Here is a 14,619-nt window from a genome sequence, read left to right as displayed (position 1 = left end):
CCTTGACGACATCATTCTGATCCATCAAATTATTGACCAATATCATTAACTAACTGCGTTTGTAAAACCATGGAACGGGTTGTAAATAGTCATTTGATATGGTACCTGGAAACTAACAACCTAATCACAAATATTTTGGAATGAGGGGTCATATGCCTCAGTTTGTATCCAAGTTTTTAACGGGCAGAAAGTTTCCAGTTCGTGTGGGTCATACCCTGTCTGACCATTGTTAACAAGGTCAGGGTGTCCCACAGGGCAATATTTTATTTATTACTTTATTTATCAAAAATATTTATAGGCTTCTAAAGTTTTAAATGATCGGTATTGTGGATGACTTCAATGATCTCATTTTTTTAATCAAAATAGACAATTTCAAATTCGGTTGGGTTCAACCTTGTCTGACCATTACGAGCAGGATCAGGGTGTCCTACAAGGCAGTATCTTGTCTGTAACATTGTTAAGCGTAAAGACTAACAGTTTATCAAAGGTTTTAAACGATACATTTGATGGATCATTATTTGTGGAATATTTTAATATTTCTTGTAGTGATAAAATTATGCATACGAGAGGAAGGCAGCTACAATTGTGCCTAAATAAAATTTAAATAAATGGCCTCTTGAAAATGGCTTTAAATTTGTATCTTTTAATACATATACTTCAACTAAATATAACCTGTCATCAAAATTACTAGAATATCACAGATTAATGTTCAAAACTAGCATACAACCATAAAAAGATATCACGAAATGAAACAGTTCAATAAAAAAGGGCTATAGATCACAATGCTGGGGTCTATGGGGACTTACATTACGTTTGCTACCTGCATGGACCCAAGACGGATCATCTCCTCAGCTGTTGGTGATTATTGACAAATTTAGCCAAATTAAAAGAACACATATTCTACGATTAAACTGTAGCAGGAATAACATACTTTGAATGATATCGACTTACGATAACCCCATTTGAGGATACAGCCACGATCAATCACAGACATTGATTTATTCCACTAATGCTAAAAAGTCATTTATTTTATACAAAGCAAATTAACAAAATTTTCTTTTAAAAAGCCAATAATCAAATAAGAACTTATAGTGTTACAAAGATCCTTAATAGATTTAACCTTAAAATATTTATCCCTTGTGATGGAAAAATCAACACAGTCCAGCAGGACATGTTTGACCATCAATTTGCATCACAAGGGATGCAGAACGGAGGATCCTCACCTTTTAATAAATATTCATTGGTGTAACGCGAATGGCCAATTCGACATCGTCGTAAAATGACCTCTTCAAATCTGGTAGGTGTAGTTGTAACCGATATTTGGTTTAATGTCATGAAATTTATATCTACCTACTTGTGTGTCCCACTTCTTTTGCATCAGATCTGTATATATGCTCCAATCACAGGCCTGTAATCAGTGTATGGAACAAAAAGTGGTGTCACAGATTTGTTGAGTGCTGCTTTAGCAGCAGCATCGGCCATTGTGTTACCTATGATGCCAACATGGCTTGGTAACGATGTCGTATTGGCCAGAAGCAAGTTCGTTGTATAATTCAAGAATTTCGATTAAAAATGGATGTTTGGTAGATTGATTTGTAATTGCCTGAAGATAGGAAGGAAGGTGGGAAAATATAATGCATTGTTTATGCTTTGCTTGTTTACAAATGTATTCTAGTGCTATGATTCAGCTGTAAAGATGGAACAGTTATCAGGTATTCTAGATGATATAGTCCTGGATCCAGCGACGGTGGCACTAGCAACTGCGTCACCATCCTTGGATCCATCTGTAAATATAGATTTGTAAGCATCATAATTGTTTCGCAATTGATTATATTCTTGTTGAAAAATGAGTTGATTTGTTTCGGATTTTTAAAATTTAGTTAAGGTTAGATTTAACCCTGGTTTCACTAACTGACATGGCGCAGATGTCAAAAGTGAGGTTGGGGCACTTTTTTATTGAACTGTTTCATTTCGTGATATCTCTTTATGGTTGTATGCTAGTTTTGAACATTAATCTGTGATATTCTAGTAATTTTGATTACAGGTTATATTTAGTTGAAGTATATGTATTAAAACATACAACTTTTCGTCACGATATGGCTGACATATAGCCGATGTGACATATAGCTTAAACTCACTCACACTCATACTTTTGAGGCTCTGCCACTCTGATGATACTTTTTAGAAGATTCTGGTTTAGGTTTTGATTTATTTCACATTTGTTTCTGTTTTAGGTTGTCGATCTTAGAGACGATGATAGTTCCTGAGATAGCTGATTACAAAATAGGAATTTGTTTGGCAACCAACAGACTGGCATGAGACTTAGGAAGGAGAACAGGAGCTTGAGTTGAAACAGAAACAGCAGCATAACCCAACCTTAATGTGGGGTTTTATCCGTATTCCCAGTGGTGGAACCAGCTTAGATTTACTTTGAAACAACTCTTCATAAGAAGGTTTGAAAATCACAGGTGTAGGCAGGTTTTAATGGGTTAGAGTATAATTTAGTACCATACTTAAGAGAATACTTGATAGGACGGTGCTACAAAGAAGGTCCATCAGCTTCTATATATAGGCTATCAATTTGAGATATTCTAAATGCGCCAAGACAGAGCCTTAGTCCCTGATGTTGTATGAAATCTGATTTCTCTATATTACTTCTGCAAGCACCACCATAAACAATGAAACCATAATCCAATTTAGACCGGATCAGGGTTCTACAAAAGTGAAGGGGGAGTTTCTTATCTCCACCCCACTTTGAATTTGCAACGACTTTCAGCAAGTCCAGAGGCTTCAGGCATTTAGTCTTAAGATATTTGATATGTGGAAGAAAAGTAAAATGCCGATCAAAAACGAGTCCTGGGAACTTGGCTAGGACTTTGATAGGATTTCAAGCCATTTTCAAGAGGCCATTGATTTAAATTTTATTTAGGCACAATTGTAGCTGCCTTCCTCTCGTATGCATAATTTTATCACTACAAGAAATATTAAAATATTCCAAAAATAATGATCCATCAAGTGTATCGTTTAAAACCTGTGATAAACTGTTCATCTTTACGCTTAACAATGTTACAGACAAGATACTGCCTTGTAGGACACCCTGATCCTGCTCGTAATGGTCAGACAAGGTTGAACCCAACCGAATTTGAATATGTCTATTTTGATTAAAAAAATGAGATCATTGAAGTCATCCACAATACCGATCATTTAAAACTTTAGAAGCCTATACATTTTTTTGATAAATAAAGTAATAAATAAAATATTGCCCTGTGGGACACCCTGATCATGTTTACAATGGTCAGACAGGGTATGACCAACACGAACTGGAAACTTTCTGCCCGTTAAAAACTTGGATACAAACTGAGGCATATGACCCCTCAATCCAAAATATTTGTGATGAGGTTGTTAGTTTCCAGGTACCATAACAAATGATTATTTACAACCCGTTCCATGGTTTTACAAACACAGTTAGTTAATGATATTGGTCAATAATTTGATGGATCAGAATGATGTCCTCCAGGGTTAGGTATGGGGATTACAATTGCACTATGCCATGATGGAGAAAAATTCCCCGAAATCCAAATCTGATCAAAACTGTCTAAAAGTATCTCAAGGCATGACTGAGGCAAATGCTTCAGGAGCTGATATATTGTCATCTCCTGTCGCAGTATCATGGGCTTGGACAAGGGCAGTGTGTAGCTCTTGGAGTGAAAACACTTCATTATAATCTTCACCATAACCGGAGGTAAATTTAAATTTTTCTTTTCCTCTAGTTTCTGGTATTTCTAAAAATTTGGAAGATAATTTGTTGATGAAGAATGTTTAGCAAGTGTTTCGCCCAACTTATTGCGATATCAGTTTTATTTGTTAGTATATGATCACCATCTTTGAGATGGTGAACGCCAGATTTGGAACCTTTTCCTTTAATTTTCTGAATCATATTCCACAGCTTGGACATAGGTGTTCGGAAATTGATCCTTTGACCCACGTTGACTTTCTCCATGACACACGTTTATTCTGGTTAAAATTACGTCTTCCTTTGGCATTTGTAATTTTAACATGATGCAAATTATGAACATTTGGGTTTCGGCGAAAATACTGTTTTGCCTTTTCCCTTTTATTTCTAGCTTGTTTGCATGTATGATCAAACCATGGTTTTCATATGTATGTAGCAGGATGTAAGTATGTATTTGAACCATCATTAAAAATACACTGTAAGTTATAAGTTATTATTGGATATAAATTCCTCAGGGAGTTTCCCTTTAGAATTAATATTATTGCTTCCCAATGGGTTGTTTAAATCACCCATTATGATACACGGCTCAGGAACCTTGTCACATAGAGAGTGTATATCTGAACGCTGAAGAGTAGAGTTAGGAGTAATATATAGAGAGCACAGTGTAAATGCAACGTGCTAAGTGAGTCGTACTGCAATAGCTTGGAGATCGGCATTAAGGTACACATGACTGTGAATCACATCCTGTCGCACCAGGATGGAAGATCCTCCAGTGGCATTAACACCCTGAGGAGAAAATGAATGATATGAACTGTACTGACGGACGACAAATGTATTTGACTTTTTGAGACTGTTTGTCTCCTGAAGACAAATTGCTGATGGTTTAAAATCTTGTACCAATAATTGAATTTCAGTAGGATTGGTCCTTAGACCTCTGTAATTCCACTGAATTAGTTGGTCTGTATTATTCATGTGGTAGGAGGTCGAAGTTTAGGGGATCTACTTTTCCCTGTCCGAGGCGACTTACTTGTCTTCCAGTAACTGGAATTTATTATACAGCTGCACAGGGCCACGATCAGATTGTTTCAAGTAATCAACTTGCTGACTGGCATTTATTACTTTTGGAGATGACACTCTTGGTGCTGGATCATTTTGTGGTTCTAAAGATACTGACTGAATAGGTCATGATATCGGTTTGACATGTAACAGACTTTACCTATTTGGTTAAAGGACATGTGGTTAAAGGACGAGAATCAACTGAATAGTATGGCATACCGGCAGTTGGTGGTGGTGGTGGTGGTGGTGGTGGTTAATACAAGTTTTGCTTCATGATATGTGATATTTCTTTGAAGTTTGAGTTTTCCAATCCCATACCCATGCTTCCAGATGGGATGAAGACATGTGCTCTCCAAAGCAATTGACACATTTTGGAGATGTCAGGCAATCCGTGCCTTCGTGGTCCACGTCGATATAACAATATCCTGCTTTCATAGATTGTTTGGGCTGTGAAAAAGAATGTAAGTAGGTATTTGTTTTCGCCATTTCCCTTTGAGGTAAAACGTTCAACGTTTGTTACACCTTGACTTTGTAACTCAGCTTCAAGTTCTGTTTCCCTCCTGAGTTCTGAGCCTCTAATGATGCCTTTACTGCTGTTCAGAGACTTGTGAGTGAGTGAGTATGGTTTTACGCTGCTTTTAGCAATATTCCAGCAATATCACAGCGGGGAACAGCAGAAATGGGCTTTGCACATGGTACCCATGTCGGGAATCGAACCCGGGTCTTCGGCGTGACGAGCGAAAGCTTTAACCACTAGGCTACCTGACCGCCCCAAGAGACTTGTGTGGTGAAACCGAGACTTCAGTATTGACAAGTTGTTTTGCACATCACCAACGATACCATAAATTGCTTTTGATGTTGCAAATGGGTTTAGTTTTAGCGGTTCACCATCAGTTGAGGGTACCACCAAAAATCTACTTCAACTATCAGAAAATCTGTTCCTTGTACTGTCTTCATCAGAGGACAAACATTAATCCAATGCCCGTTTGTGTTTTTTGGTTGAGCCATGTTTATTATAGAAGGTTCACCATCCCAGCTCCCCACCCACCACGGAGTATAATAAAGACAATGCCAAATATCAGTGGCTCTCCAGCTGGCAGCACCAAGGATACTGAGATGGTATATTCAAGTAGACTAATTAAAAATTAATCAGTCCACCAGATGGGCCCACGAGCCACCGCCTTCTGGGCATAAGACTAGAGGAATTTTAAATTATGAACGTAGTTCAAAATCAAATGTTGTTTTATAAGCAAATTTGGACAAGACCTAAAGTGGAAAGACAAGTCAAAATACAATTTGTGCAAATACAATTAATGCACAGGGCTCGGTATAATCGGCCGATTCATAGAACCGGGCCCTTCTACCATCCGTCTATGCGAAGTAAAGGTCAAAGTGGTGTATTGGGCAAAGGAACGCTATTCCTGGAACCAGTGCCCTCAACAACAAGAATCCCGTCCACCGCCGACACAGGGGCGCAACCCACGGTAAACAGGTTGCTCAATTTAGTCGCCTCGTACGACAACACAAGGGAGGAGCTATTAGCGTTAACCAGCAATCACCATGGGGAGGTTGCTCTTCACGAGTGCAACCTTTATATTGAACACTAATTGAAATTATTACTACTATTTATGGTGAACATTGATTGTGCATCAGTCTCAGTGAACTTTACATTAGAAAGAAGAGTGAGGGAATGAGTTGTGTTTAACACGTTAAACATTATTCCAGTTACATCATGGCGTGTCGGGGCGGTCGGGTAGCCTAGTGGTTAAAGCGTTCGCTCGTCACGCTGAAGACCCGGGTTCGATTCCCGACATTGGTACAATGTGTGAAGCCCATTTCTGGTGTCCCCCGCCGTTATATTGCTGGAATATTGCTAAAAGCGGCGTAAAATCATACTCACTCACTCACTCATGGCGTGTCAGCTTAATGTGTGAGGAAAGCACGAAGTGATGCAGGTCTCAGACGTTTACCACTTCGGTGAAACCCTCGAGCACGGGTATGGTGCTGACAAACCTAGAAACATGATCGGGGCGAACCGTGATTTGAACCCACAATCATAGATTTCTTGCGTGTCCAAGGGACGCAACCCTGCACAGCCAATCGCTGGGCCACGCGTGCTACCTCGGAAACTACAGTAATAATTAACTTATGAGCACTGTGGTTAAATAACATCACTTGAGGTTTCTTGAAAACAGAGGTTTTGAATGTGAGTTTTCTTCTGAACATGTCTCTTGGTTTGTCGGGAAAAAATATAACCGTGCGCATGGGCTTCACCCAAGTGATAAATGTCTGCTTCACGTCCTCTCACATCAAGTCTACATGTGAAGTTATCTGAAATACTCTTCACCATCGCGTCAGAACTAGTACAGACACCAACTCAGCATCAAGTTTCTTTATTGCTCTTCAAGGTAAGATTCCAACAAGCATCAATCAGGTCAGATGGAAAATGTTGCATCAGAGCAAATGTGACACCATTTCATTTAAACATCAGAAAAAGTAGACAACTCCATGTACCACTGTGATTTGACCATGAAGTGCAGATGAACGGCATGGCAATTTTATTTATTTTCAATATGTTATAGCGTGTAAAGTTGTAAATTGATAGTTTTGTTATTCTTAGTTTTCTATGCACAATATGTTGTAGTGAATGAGTTAAAATTTAACGCCACATCGGCATTATTTCAGCCATATCGTGACGAGAAAAAGTATTATAATCAAATGAGATATATTTAGAGAGTTTAAAAAAAACGTCATCGAAGGACAGTTAAATAACTAGATTTATCACAGATTTTTTTTTTACTAGTAGATAACCACAAAAATATATAACCGTACGTAACAATACAATATATAAATGAGCTATAGATCGCCAGCCACTGAAGGTAGATCACCATACTAGGGTCCATGGGAACTTACCAATATGTTGTAACTGTTAAATGATTCATATGTTTTTAAGAACCATCACTCATTTAATTAGGAAATAGAGTTCACCCCATGTGTAGTGTAATAAAGTAACGTTTTGCCCTAAACTATTATAGTCAAAGAACAAGGACCCTTGTGTGTACAAATGTTTATCTTGAATGTCGCCTATCTTGATTGTCGCCTTTAAATTCCTTAGTCTAGAAATATAACAAGGTTGATATTAGAAATAGTGCATTGGGCATTGTATCTCACCTGCATATGTAGTCAACAGTGTACAGTGTCAAAGTAAGACATTGAAATAAAGTTACAGTCAGCTAGGATTTCCAAATTGATCCTTAAAATACCAAGGTCAACAAACTCTAACCACAAACACAAGAATGAGATTGTTGTTACAATTTTCAGTCAAGTGAACCAGCCATTGAAGTGGAAATGGACAAACCAAACATATGAAACATTATGAAACATACATTATGGCTAAAGCGCCGTAAAATCGATACAGCGTCTCTTTTATTCCATTTATGTGGCATAACACCCTGTGGGGGAGTACTGATTTATGCATCTTCAAAAATGGTTCTAATACCTATCTTCATCCCGCCACAGGCACATACTGCCCTAGATCTTTCTATATTCAAATATTTGAAATGAATTCGAATGGTCGGTCCATGATGACATTTGTGGAAGTGTCCATTTTCCAACAATACTTACAACTATCAATCCGTCTGACGAACCACCTTCAACAAGGTGTAACTTTACAAAGGCCGATTGGTCTTTATTCCAAACACTGTGTACTGAAAAAACTAAAACCTGAAAGTTTCAGGAATGTCCCTGATCCTATACAACCTTTTTCAGATATATTGAATGCTATTGGAGACGGAAGCATTCCTAAGTCCTCTGCAAACCCTCATATACGCAAACCATGGCTCGGTAATAATAGTAAACAAGCTAGGAAAAATAGAAAGAAAGCTGAAAAATAGTTTCGACAACATCCAACTGTCCACAATTTGAATAACGTTAAAATCACGGGCACTAAAGCGAGACGTACTTTTAAACAGAATAATTGTCAATCCTGGAGGACCTATGTTTCAAAGATTAATTCCCGCACACCTTTGTCCAAGGTGATGGAACATGATTCAAAAGATTAAGGGAAAGGGATCTAAATCTGGAGTTCACCATCTCAAAGATGGGTATACACTTTTAACTACACAAACTGAAATTGCCAACAAATTGTTGAGACTTTGGCAAATGATTCCTTATCATCAAACTATAATCCTCAATTGCAGAGGTTTCAAGAACAGCAGGAAAAGGAAAAAGTCAATTTTAACTCTGATAATGGTGAGAACTATAACGAAACATTTTCACTCCATGAATTACATACTGCCCTAGGGCAATCTCATGACACTGCAGCAGGAGCCGACAACATCCACTATCAGCTCCTGAAACACTGGCCCGATTCATGTTTGGAAACTTTAGTTAGTATATTTGATGAAATATGGACAACCGGAAATTTCCCTTCTTCGTGGCACAATTCTATTAGTATACCCCCGTTTACGAATTAAATCAGGGGGTATATAGCGTTCCGTTCGTCCGTCCTTCCGTCCGCCCTTCCGTCCGCTTTTGTACGGCCCATAACTTTTTAACCATGCACCTCAGCTTCGTCAAACTTGCTACACACATGAACCACAATGAGTACTTGTGCCTTTTGCTAGTTTGAAGATTCGGAACTTTTTATTTTTTGCCGTTTCCATGGAAACATTAAGAAACTGAAACATTTAGGGTTGGTGTTTTGTACGGCCTATATCTTTTTAACTATACACCCTAGCTTATCCAAACTTTCTACACACATTTACCACAATGAGTACTTGTGCCTTTTGCTAGTTTGAAGATTCGGAATTTTTACTTTTTGCCGTTTCAATGGAAACATTAAGAAACTTAAACTTTTAGGGTGGGTGTTTTCTATGGCCTATATCTTTTTAACTATACACCCCACCTTCACCAAACTTTCTACACACATTAACCACAATGAGTACTTGTGCCTTTTGCTAGTTTGAAGATTCTGAATTTTTGAATTTTTGCCGTTACCATGGAAACATTAGAAACTTAAACTTTTAGGGTGGGTGTTTTGTACGGCCTGTATCTTTTTAACCATGCACCCACCCTAGCTTCACCAAACTTTCTACACACATTAACCACAATGAGTACTTGTGCCCTTTGCTAGTTTGAAGATTCTGAATTTTTGAATTTTTGCCGTTACCATGGAAACATAAATAGAAACTTAAATTTTTAGGGTGGGTGTTTTGTACAGCCTGTATCTTTTTTAACCATGCACCCACCCTAGCTTCACCAAACTTTCTACACACATTAACCACAATGAGTACTTGTGCCTTTTGCTAGTTTGAAGATTCTGATTTTTTAATTTTGCCGTTTCCATGGAATCATGGTGAACATGGTGAAACATAAATTTCGGGTAGAGTTTTTATTGTGCGATCCATGTTTACAATATTATCTATCCTAGCTTATCCAAACTTTCTACACACATTTACCACAATGAGAACTTGTGCCTTTTGCTAGTTTGAAGATTCAGAATTTTTGAATTTTTGCCGTTACCATGGAAACATTAGAAACTTAAACTTTTAGCGTGGGTGTTTTGTACAGCCTGTATCTTTTTTAACCATGCACCCACCCTATCTTCACCAAACTTTCTACACACATTAACCACAATGAGTACTTGTGCCTTTTGCTAGTTTGAAGATTCTGATTTTTTTATTTTTGCCGTTTTCATGGAATCATGGTGAACATGGTGAAACATAAATTTCAGGTAGAGTTTTTATTGTGCGATCCATGTTTACAATATTATCTATCCTAGCTTCAGCAAACTTGCTACATTAACCGCAATGATGGTTTTTTATCTTTTATAACATTCTGAAAGTTTTGTCTTTTGCTGTTTTCTTGGAAACATGATGGAATTTAGAAATTTTGATGACTGGTTTTGTATAGCTAATATATATTTTCAAAAATTGTGCTTTGTTATAGTTTGAATTTATGAATTCTTTACCATATCTGTTAAGGCTAGATGGAAATTATTAATTTATTGATTTTCTTATATGATATTGTTCCATTTTGTATGTGTTTTTATATCAACAATTTTTGGTCCTTATAATTCTTCTTATGTACCTCCTCAATCAAATTTGTATTCAAAGGTGTTCATGGTGATCTACTTCCTCGTAGTGAACACTGGTAACATGGGAGATTTGGAGAAGGGGGTGGGTGGGGTGGGTGGGGGGTGGGGATGGGGGGCATCGTCACTGGAACTCAATCTTAGTTTTCAAAAGTTAAATTAGTTAAAATCAGTTAGAAATATGTAATATTTCATTAATTAACAAACTATTTACTATTTTTTGTTGACCAGGGGGGATAACGGGGATATGTGAGCTTTGTTCACTTCTTTCTTGTTGTTCCTATTGCAAAGCCTGGATGGGATCATACAGATCCATCCAACTACCGTCAAATATCATTAACCAGCTGTGTTTGTCACAGGAGCGCATGGTCAACAATCTATTAGTCCCGCTCCTGGAGACCAATAACACCTGTGTGGTTTCCGAAAAAAAAAGAAGTACAATTGATCATTTGGTGCGTTTAGAATCGTTTATTAAAGCTTCCATTGTCAACAAACAACATGCTGTATCAATCCTTTTCGATCTAGAGAAATGATACAACGGGTATGGTGCTGACAAACCAAGAAACATAATCGGGGCGAACCGGGATTCGAACCCACAATCATAGATTGCTGGCATGCCAAAAGGATTCAACTCAGAACAGCGAATCGCGGTGCCTTAGAAGACTGGGCCACGAGTGCTCCCCTAAACCAGTGAAACGTGTGACTACTTCAGACTTTTGTAGTTTAAAGCATGCTCAAAGTGTGTACCTGCAACAATGCGTTTTGTTTTGTTACTCAGCAATATACCAGCCATATCACAGCGGTCTGTAAATAATCAAGTCTGGACCAGACAGTACTCAGCATACACAGGACACTTCCAATGGTCTGTGGTTAAAAACGATCTCTCTCGCCATAGGGTACTGATTGCCTTATGTCACTAACGAGTACTTGTGTTACCAAACCACTGAAATAAAGGTTGTTTTGGGCCAATATGGTAATTTTCCAGTCACCTATGACAGAACATTTCGGAGCGTATAAAGAAATAGGATAAACCTAAACCTTGTCAAACACCATTTCAAGGGTAATGAAATATGTATAATCTAAGAACAACATTTACGATTATTTCACATGTGAGAAAAAATACAAGAAAGCGATAGGCATATTTACACATTTCATCGATACTGAACCGCTAAAAAACGTCACCATGGATAGATGTATGAGAAACCTTATTTGTTCAAACACTGTAAACATACTTTGAGACAAGTTAAAAAGATGAAACATGGCAAAACTGATCATCAACGTTGAAGTTAAAGTGTCAAATGTTCTTAAAGGGAAACACAACACTAATCTCTGAGAAAAAAATTGCATCACAAGTCAGTATCTCGTGTGTCCGCCATGTGCATTGGTGACTGCCGTGCAACGTCGATACATGGAATGGATGAGGCGGTTGATGAAGGCCACAGGCACTTGAAAAGCTCTGAGTAATGTCTGACACAGTTCAGCTGCAGTTGTCAGCCTTGGTCGGACGTCATTCAGCCGTCTTTGAATCTCGTCCCACAGGTCCTCAATGGAATATAAACCGGGACTAAGGACAGGCCACTGCATGGTTCTGATGCCATTCTGCTTGAGGAAATCTCTTGTTGTTCTCACAGTGTGAGCACTGTATTTGAAACAAAGTCATTTCTTCAGACCCTTTTCAGTAAGTAGTGTATTTGAGTGAACCAACTTACAATTTCACTTTAATATATACACATGCACAAAAGTTAAGCGCCACCATATTCATAGTCTCTTGATTTCAAGTGCGGGAATCAGAAATACGAAATATGACGATGTATGACTGAATTAGGCTTCCATAGTTTCATAACCCAAATTTGAACATGAACACGTGGTTGCATGTTGCTCCTATGTGAGATTCCCCTTCCAATAGAGGTTGAAAATCAGCTATGGTGAGGAGAAAGTTAAGGAACGCTGAAAGATGGCAAGTGATAGGCATGAAAAATGCTGGCATGTTATGCAGGGCCATTGCAAGACAAATGGGTCGTCATCACAGTGTTATCACTCGTTTGATTGTCAAACATGGTCAAATCAATGATGTCAATGACAGGCATAGGTCTGGTAGGCCAAGAAAGACGTCAAAAAGAGAGGATAGACGTCTCTCCAGGATAGTCAGACGAAATCCATTTTTAACAGATTTAAGACTGCAGTGGATTACCCATCAGAGACTCTCGACGGTGGCCGTAAGGCGTCGCCTCAGAGCGGCTGGTTTTACGCCAGAAGACCAGTAAAACTGACTGAGAGGTACATGCGGAATCGTCTGATATGGTGTCGTGCCCGTAGTCGATGGAACTTGGCCAACTGGAGAAGGATCCATTGGTCTGACGAGTGTCGAATGCTGCTACAAACTGTTGATGGTCGAATACGTGTTTGGAGGCAATGTAACACTCGTTTTGCACCAAGGAACATCCAGAAGACCTTAGCATGTGGCGGGGGGTCTGTCATGATATGGGGTTGTGTTTCCTTCGGCGGCAAACTTCCGCTGTTGACAATTCGTGGAAACCTGAATGGTCAACAATACCAAGATTCCGTTCTTCGTCCAGTGGTAGTCCCTCATTTTGACAACCATCTTCTTCAGATAAGACCTGATTACATGGACGACAATGCTAGACCACACAGATCTCAGGCAGTTTTGGCTTATTTGCGTCAATAATCTATTGCCACTCTTCCTTGGCCGGCCTGTAATCCAGATCTTAATCCGATTGAGCATCTCTGGGACATTCTTGGCCGGAAAATCAGACATCATGATCCCCTGGACTTGAACCCGCGCTTCATGAAGGTTGTACTGAATATGAGGCGTAGGGTTGAAGCTGTGGTCAATGTCAGAGGGTTATACACACGTTACTGACGTTTCTGTCTTGCAATAGACTCTGCACTCCCTAAGGTGTCTATGTGACACCTGATATGGTCTGCTGATATCATGACAGTTACATGACGAAAAAAGATTTTAAACGTTTTCTAATCCTTCAATTTCTGGTCTTCGGTAAAATTCCTTTCTGCTCATATTCTTTTTGAACACAAGATAAACTTGCTTTGGGACAAATTTTGCATCAAAAGAGGTTTACATGTACGGCTTATAACACTCGTATATCTCGTTACAGTAGTCATAATTAAGTGCCAAAAGTAACAGCTCACAAATTTGGTGGGTGGCACTTAACTTTTGTGCATGTGTATATATTCACTGGATTGTTGTGTTAGCAGTAATGTATTTGCAGTTTCATGATGACTTCACACCTTTGAAAAAACACTATTGTCATTCATTATTCGTCCATGTTAGAACTTACACATCATTGCTTACGTAGTGATGATAAATGATGACGTTAAATGTATAGCCATCACAAACACATGCAAAGGCAAGTCAAGCATTCACCTGAAAAGAGGATACAACCTATATCATACTATATAGCATTGTGAATTGTCAGTTATTTGTGAGTTTAATCATTCATTTTGTTGTTGAATAAAGTGAGTGACTTTCTGTGTGATGCGTATGGGGTTCAGAATGACAGCACTTGCATAACGATCGTACAGTTGCAATATGTATTGGGGGGATATTGGGCGGGGGGTTGGGTGGGGCAGTCAAAGGGTCACCCTTTTCAGGCAATTATTTGGCTACATCGCCCTATCTGCCTGATACTGCAATGAGATTCATATAACATATCAATCGGTGAAGACTAAACATGTATATCTTTTTTTTTAAATATTC

Source organism: Haliotis rufescens, unplaced genomic scaffold, assembly GCF_023055435.1.
Source record: "Haliotis rufescens isolate VD_foot unplaced genomic scaffold, xgHalRufe1.0.p SCAF_84, whole genome shotgun sequence".
Classification (NCBI taxonomy): Eukaryota; Metazoa; Mollusca; class Gastropoda; order Lepetellida; family Haliotidae; genus Haliotis; species Haliotis rufescens.
Note: the sequence above shows the minus strand (reverse complement) of the source record.